Raw genomic sequence first — 8,828 nt, forward strand, 5'->3', positions numbered from 1 at the left:
CAGGTATATACACATGTAAATTTAATTGAGCTGTATGCCGCAAACTTGTATACTTCACTGAATATGTTATACCCCAATTGAAAAAACAATTTTTAAGGAAAAAAAAAACATCTCCTTCAACTTTCCCCATTAAGGTATGGATTGTCTGTTTTGTTTACTGTTGTATCCTCAGTGTCTAGAATGTACCTGTCACATTGATTTGCAAGGTGACCAATACTGAATGAACGTTGTATTAATGAAAGTGTACCTGCTCAGTTTCTGTATGGAAACAGCACCCTCCAGTAGTCACAAGCCAGACTTTGATGTTTTATCCACTTTCCTTCAAAAATTTTGCTGGTTAGTTAAATCTTGTTTAGACAGAATGAGCCTGTATAAAGAGCCCACTTAAAGATGTATGTGAAAAGGAAAACCACACTGACAGTATCCTGGGAGGGAGCTGTACAGCTATGCAGCAGTTCCCAGGCCTTTGGGGAATACCACAGCCTCTTTCCAATGAAGATGTCTAGACGGCTGTCAGTAGCTGAATCATATACCCAGTTACAGGAACTGGAAGGAAGTTTAGTCTGCAATCAAAACATGAATTTTAATAAGAGTTTAGAAATTAATCTATGAAAAAGAATGAACAGTAAGAGGAAGAGCCAAGTATATAAGAGAACTTGATATATGACAATGGAGGCATTTTAATCCTATTGGGGACTTAGTTAATTTGAAAAATAGTACTGGAAAGAATGTTAACTTTCTATTCACACCACGTATAAAATTAAATTCTGGATCAATTACAGATCCAAATGTATGAAAGAAAATATTAAAGATGTTAGAAGAAAATTTAGGAGAATATACCTGTAAGTTTAAGGGTATGGGAGACGTGCTTTAGCAGCACAGTAACTCTTAAAACCAACAGAGAAAAGATGGACGGATGTTATTAGATAAAAAATTTTTTAAAAAAACGTTTGGAATGGCAAAAGACATCATAAATAGAGTCCACATGACAACTTGGAGAAAATATTTGCAGTGAATATAGTAGACAAAGAGTCCATTTCCTTTATAAATATAAAAGAGCTTTTACAGATTAATAAGATAGAAAATAATTCAATAGAAAAATGGGCTAAAGATATGAACAGGAAATTCAAAGAAAAGCACATATGTAAAGATGTTGAACCTCTCTAGCAGTCAAGAAAATGCAAATCAAAACAATAATCAGATGCCATTATTGTATCAATAAGATTGGCAAAATGAATTCACTTTTTCATTTCTTTGGTTCTTTGGGGCTTTTTGGATCATCCCTTTAGAGATGTTTTAAAGGCTAAATTGAAACTTAATACTTCCTTTAGGAGCTGAAGGTCTGCTAGCTGAGACCTTCAAGTAAATAGTGTAGGTTAGAGACCTGACAGAAAAGAAAAAAGCTCTGCTTAAAAATACAAATTCCACCCTGTCCTCTCACTCCCACTCCTAGAATAGAACCCAGGTGTCTTTGGCTGCTGTTTTTCAATGCCCTGCATCCAAAATAGACCCAACAATTCATGTACATTCTTGCCTCTCAACAATTACTGGGAACAAAATCTTAAAGGAATACTCTCCTTTACCTCTTGTTAAGAAAAAGTAGACAAATTTACAACTAAGGAGAAGAGAGGACAGCATGTCCTTTCAATGTCTTATCAGAGCATTGTTGAACTAGTCCACCTAAGGGTTATTAATCATGTAGAAGAATGCATTTTTATTTGCTTTGTTATTCACTATTGACTAAAAGTCTAGACTTTGTGAAGCTACATGTTAATTTGTAAGTTTTTGCCTATTGGCAATATCAAGGATTTCTGTCCAGTAGAAAAGGTAACCCTGGTGGTTATGGTTTTCCTGCCTTCAAGGATATTAACCAGTTTTGTCCCTAACCTAAACTTATTCTAACATTCTCTTTCCAATGCCTAAACACACAATTTCTCAAACAGTCTTTGGACCAGTTTTACCATCCTACTGATTCTCTCTTAATGAATGGAATAAATCCTTATATGAGTCACGTTTTTAACTTTTTGAAAACTAAGCTTTGACTCTCTCCTTTCTTAATTTTATCCAATTTTCATAGCCCAGCTCAATGCTCATTTTTTCCAAAGAAGGCTTGCTTAACTACCCCAGAAGATTTCTTCCTGCTCCTAACTCCTATAGCAGTGTTTTGCAACTTGGAGCCTTAGGGTTTCTTGAAGGTGCCTGGGAAGCTGGGAAAGTAAGAAAGATGAAGAGTGAGGAAAAAATGTTGGTGATGGTTGAGCAAGTAGGTGTACTTTTCTGTTTAACATATTATTTTCTTATAAAATAATTTGGAAACCCCTGTACTATAGCATGGGTCAGAAAATTTTGTCTGTAAAGAGTCAGATAATAAATATTTTAGACTTTGTAGGCCATATAGTCTTTGTCATGACTACTCAACTCTGCCACTGTAGCAAGAAATCAGCTGTAGACAACATATAACTGAATGAATATGTCTGTGTTCCAATAAAGCTTTATTTAGAATGTCGAAATTTGAGTTGAATATAATTTTCATGTCTCTCAATGTATTATTTTTCTTTTGATTTTTTGACCTTTTTAAGAAGAAAAAACATTTTTAGCTTGCAGGCCATTCAAAAACAGTCAGCAGGCTGGATTCAACTTGGCCCATAGCTTGTCGACCCCTGTCTTCCTACAGTGTTTAAGGTTCGTATAATTCTTTGACGAACTATTTGCAGTCTATATTGTTATTTTTTGTCAAGGTCTTATGTCCCTACCAGGTTGTAAGTTTTCTGAGGGCAGGTATCCTATACTGTTTTGGAAACCTCCTGGAGACCAAGTTCATTGTTTGGCAAAAAGCAAGCACAGTAAATGTTGACTAGGAAAAATGCTTTTGCTCAGGATTAGCCTGGCTTGAGGAAACTGTAGGTTGAGAGGAACTGGTCCTTTAAGTGGATGAGAGATTCAGGAAGAACCAGAGGGAACAGCAGCTCTGGGGAAATTCTTCAAGGACAGCTGGAAAAATGGAGTTGGGGTTCAGCCAGTGGCGCAGTGTTTAAGTTCGCATGTTCTGCTTTGGCAGCCCAGGGTTCGCCGGTTCAGATCCCGGGTGTGGACATGGCACCGCTTGGCAAGCCATGCTGTGGTGGGCGTCCCACATATGAATTAGAGGAAGATGAGCACGGATGTTAGCTCAGGGCCAGTCTTCCTCAGCAAAAAGAGGAGGACTGGCAGCAGATGTTAGCTCAGGGCTAATCTCCCTCAAAAAAAAAGGAGTTGGATGCAAGGTTGCACTTTGATTAGAATGAAGAGGAATTAGGAAGCAATTGTCTCCTTTTCATCCAGGTGAAATCAAAGTGAAACCAAGCAGAAAAAAGTAAACACCTATCCAATTTGACTCCTGCAAAGCTCCACTGTATCTTTAAGGATTAAGATGCCAAAAAGGAAATTGTTGTGGCTTTCTTCAGGCTGGTCCTTTGCCTGGAGTGCACCTTCTCACTGACATAGTCTCCCAACTGACTCATCAGTTCCAAAAAGTCTTCCTCACTTTCATTCCCAACACAGACGCACACAGACACACATGCATGCACGCAGACACACAGACACAGGCTGGCAGCCCTCCTTTAGGGCAGGAATAGTCATTCATCTTTGTATCTACCCTGCCTCAGGTAGTGGCTGGGACATCATAGGTACCGAGAAACTGTTTTTGTTTTTGAGTGGGACTTTTAAATAGAACCTTTTTAAATCCAGTCATTCATAGATCTCAGAAATGCCTAGTTTTTACCTATTTTTATCTTTGTTGTTAGGGAGCATGGAAGAGGGGAAGAAAGAGAAGAAAACTAAACTCAGATTTTAGTGCAAATCTCTTGTAGATCCTCCCTTCAAATTCTAGAGCAGTGGTCCCCAAAGCACCATTGCTGGACCCCACCCTAGAGTTTCTCATTAAGTCAGGCTGGGAAAGGAGCCAAAATTTTGCAAGTATAACAAATTCCCAGAATAGGCTGCTGCTGCTGTCTTGGCATCACACTTTGAGAACGAGTGCTCTAGTAGATTAGTTCTATTACTGCCCTATACCACTAAGTAGTTCTGAAAATTTGTCTTCTGACTTGGTGGCTTCCATCCTTATTATCAACCTTCCCTTGCCAATCCCAGACTCCTGCCAATCCCAGACTCCTGATTTTTCATCTCAGCCTCACATCATCGTTGTCCTCTGGCTAGGACAAAAAGGATCAAACCACCAAAAAAGGATCTACCAAACCACCAAAAAAGGATCTGAGATTGTTTCAAATTGAAGTAAAAACAAATGAAGAAAAGCTTTGTTCTACATTCAGGAATTAGCCTTTAAGAGGGGGTATAATTTTGTAAGCTAATGGAATGACGTTCTAGGAAGAATTTCAGGGTTTACCTTGGTGGAAAACAAGCTTTCCCCCCAGGAAATTACACAATCCCAGCCACACCCACCACATGTGGACACATCCATCTCAGGGCAGGTATTAAAGTATTAAAACTCTGCCTGGGTCTTGTTTTTAAACCACCATCAATTGAAAAAACACATCCTGAGGTCTGATTTGTGTGTTTGGCTCTAACTGGAACTACAAGAAAGTATAAAGCAAAGGCACAATTTCCAGGAGTGTAGTCTACAGAGAGAAGAAGGGAGATGGGACAATTGCTAGGAGTATCCATCAGGAAGAAGAAGGTTATGAATTGGAGAAATCAAAGAGAGAAGAGGAAGCGCTTCGTAGTCTCTCTGGATAGAATTGGAATTCCTTAGCATAATCCGGGCCCTGGCTTTCCTCTGCAGTCCCTTCTCTAGAGATATTCGCCCTCCCCAACACACACACACACACACACAGACACACACAGGCCCCCCCCCCCCCCCGCCCCCGCTCCAACCATTCTTTTGGGCTTTGCGCATTCTCTCCCCGCCTCACCTTCCTCACCCCTGGCTTCTACACTATACTCTCACTTCAAGTGAGAGTTTAAGACTCCTCTTAGACTTCCTCTGGGAAGCCTTTCCTGACTCAGAAGAAAGATCGTGTGTCTCTCCTCTGTGTTTACCCCCTAGGTTGTGTGGCTGTATAGTCATTGCTTGATTCCTGTAAGGTTGGTTGTACATATCTGTTTACTTCTCTGTCTTCTCTATTACACTGTGAGCTCCTCGAGAACAAGAACGATTTCTCTAGAACCTGAAACCATGCCTGGCACACAGTCAGTAAATACTTTTGGAATTAGTGGTTGAGAGAATATTATCTTTTAAAAGAATTATATATATTGGAAATCTGAATTAAAAAATTTATTCTAGACAGTTTGGAAAATACAGAAACATACAAAGAAGGAATTAGAAATCATTTGTAATCCTCCTACTCTGAGATGACCTTTTTTAGTTTAAGAATTTTTGAGAAAGGGGATACTATATAAAAAGTAGAATGTAGGTAGGGCCAGCCCCATGACCTAGTGGTTAAGTTTGGCACACTCTGCTTTGGTGGTCAGGTTCAGTTCCTGGGCACAGACCTATGCCACTTGTCATTGGCCATGCCGTGGCGGTGACCCACACACAAAATAGAGGAAGATTGGCAACAGATATTAGCTCAGGGTGAATCTTCCTCAAAAAAAAAAAAAGGTAGAACGTAGGAGAAAATTTCTGGCAATAATGTGTCTTGCAGAGAGAATGGCATTAAAAGGCTAATGAAAAGGGTGTTGAGACTCTAGGTATAAGAGGATAAGTGTATGGACTAGATGTGACTAGCAAAAGAAGAACTAGGATGAATGTGACAAATAGTACATGAAATAATACAGCTTGCAAATTGATTTAAGGTGATGGTGAGTGGGAAGAGAGTAAAGGAAGAGTGTCAGATCACCCTGAAGGTTAATAAAATATTTGTTAAATAACTAAAAGGTTTTGAGATTGGGTGAATGCAAGTATTCTTCACTCATTTATTCCTTCATCAAATATTTGTTGGATACTTACTCTATGCCAAGCCAACTGGTTTAGTTACTGGGCTATATCAGTGAATTAAAAAAAAAAACCCTGGCCCTCCTTAGTTTCAGTCCTGGGGGTGGGGAGTGTGGTACCATTGAGAGGAACAGGCGGATTTAGACTGGGAGATAATCAAAGAAAATCAAAAAGTTCTTGGAAGAGTTTTTAAAGAGGACGTATATCCCTTCACTTCCCTGAACATATGTATGTAATGAGAGGAATAAAGCATATTCAGGGCCATCACAGAGCACTGAGTTGTGGTCTTTTTGGCCAGTGAAGAAAGAAGATGGTTGCTTCAGAGAGGTGTAAAAAAATCCCTACTTATGCAATGGCTGGGTTTTGGTTGGTGCCAGATGTGGATGGGCTGAATTCCTTCTTGATGAAAATTGAGAATTAGTTTCTCTCCAAAGAGACATCCCCTAATAAAAAATTCCATTAATAGTCAATAACCAGAAAAGCCACAGGAAACTTAAGAAACTCCTGAAGAAAAGACAGTAAGTAAATAAAATAGTTCAATTATGGTTACATGATTGTGTTCACTTTGTGAAAATACCTTGAGATCAACATTTATAATTTTTACACTTTTCTGTATGTATATTATATATCAATCAAAATTTTATTTAAAAGAAAAATTGCTCCAAATCCAGCTCTTTCTAAAACACAAGAACAAAACAAAATAAGAAAATCCTTCTCTGTTTCTGTCTGATAAGGAGGATGATTTCAGCATTCGTAATATCAGGACACGATCTTAGGGTAGGCTCTGAGGAGCACTTTCAAGGCCTCAGACTCTGGAGTTAACAACTGTGGACATACCGCATTCAAATTCCACCTCCTTAACTAGCTAGTTGACCACAGGCAAATTATGAAAACTCTCTGAGTCTCATGTTCCTTATCTGCAAAATGGGAATAATACCGACGTCTTAGAGTCATTATGAGCTTGAATGACACAATGTGTAGAAAGTGTCTGGCTTAGTGTTTGCCACAGAGAATGCCCTCGTTAATGTTATTAATGTCATTTTTTCCAACAACCCCCCTCTTTTATATTTTCACAAGCTTTCCTAGGTTTGAGCTCCCAATAGTCAATAGGAGATGCTACTGGGTCAGACATGCCAAACGCTGAAAAGCAGAAGAGGCTCTAGGAGAAGCCAAAGCCAGCCAGGCCCTGGTACTCTTAAGTAACAGGGAAAATGTGAAGGAATCCCTGTCATGATTGAAACCCAGCCAAACACTGCTGCTAAGGTGCCAACCAAAATAAGGGAACTTCAAATTGAAATTACAGTATTTGCTCACTGCACAGGTTTTCCCCACGGAAAAATAGAGGGGTAAGTCAAACAGACAGCAATATGAAATATTCAAACAGTGGATTTTCCCGTGGAATGATTATACCAGGGAATTTGGGTTTACTTTTTGGTACCAGTCTTACAGGAATGATTGGTTGACTCATTAAAATCCAATTGATGGCTATTTTCGCATGCGATCTTCTGACACAGGATTTTGGGGAACTGAGATAGTCTGCTACTAGCAGCATGTGGCATTAACTTGCTTTTCTTAAAATGGTATTCCCTTAGTTTTCCTTTCTCCCTAGTTTGGTGCCTAAGGTAACCTGGTGAAGCTTCATCTAGTAATTGAATTTGCATGGTCATTAACTCTAAAGTTTCCCCTAGTTCCTACCTCCTTGCTTCAGGGACCACCCACTGGCCTTAATCATCTCCTTTCTTTGGTGCCTTCTTCGTGTCACAGATAGCCTGGCCTAAGGCTGCTCTTCAATGTGCTTGTTTGGTAACTTAGGGATCCCTTCCTCATCACACATAAATGGTTCAGTATTCCTTCATTAATATCTCACCTCTTTGGTATGAGGAGGTTGTGGTTTCCATGAATACTATGCCACCTTAGACTCATGAGGATTGTATTTTCTTCTTTGTGTATTTCTTAAATGTAAAGTAATGATCCCATCAACTTGTCACTTAAAGAGGAAGTTTGCTATTTACAACTATATATTGCTAAAATGCAAAATATACTCCGAATGTGATACTATATGCATCATTGGTGGTAAGGTTCCAGCCTTGGCTCAGTAGAACATCTGACCTTGTCTGTCCCTGATGTCTTATGGCCTTGGACTGGCCTCTAACCATTAGGGGACAGATGAGAAAGGAGAAACAGATACAGGAGAGGTGACATGTGGAGTCTGATTCCCTAGCCTCAGCATCTCCAGCCCCTTTCTCAACTGTTACTACAGAAACAGGGGCTGGCACTCAAAAAGGCTTCTGGTCTCGGGGCTGGCCCTGTGGCCGAGTGGTTAAGTTCGCGCGCTCCGCTGCAGGCGACCCAGTGTTTCGTTGGTTCGAATCCTGGGCGCGGACATGGCACTGCTCATCAGACCACGCTGAGGCAGCGTCCCACATGCCACAACTAGAAGGACCCACAACGAAATATACAACTATGTCCCGGGGGGCTTTGGGGAGAAAAAGGAGAAAAATAAAATCTTTAAAAAAAAAAAAAAAAAAGGCTTCTGGTCTCTCATCCTTCAGTCTGAGCATATGATACAATTGCTCTTCCTATTCTGTGTACATGGGAACAGGCGAGTGAAGGCAGCTCTTGGCTGGAGTTTGGAACTGACTTCTGCCATTCAAATGTTGGCCTAATAAGCAAGCATAAAAGATGTAGGGAATTTATATTGCATGCATCATTCAAAGATCTGGGTCTAAGGAATCATTACACCCATTATTTCTATAAGAATGAGAACCAAGACAACATTAACAATGACAAATAAGTTTATGAGAATAAATATGTGAATGTGAATGATAAATACATGAATGATAAGCACTTAATAATTAAGCCGTATGGAGGGCAGCAATCGCCTCCACAGTAGCCCCCA

Source organism: Equus asinus, chromosome 20, assembly GCF_041296235.1.
Source record: "Equus asinus isolate D_3611 breed Donkey chromosome 20, EquAss-T2T_v2, whole genome shotgun sequence".
Lineage (NCBI taxonomy): Eukaryota > Metazoa > Chordata > Mammalia > Perissodactyla > Equidae > Equus > Equus asinus.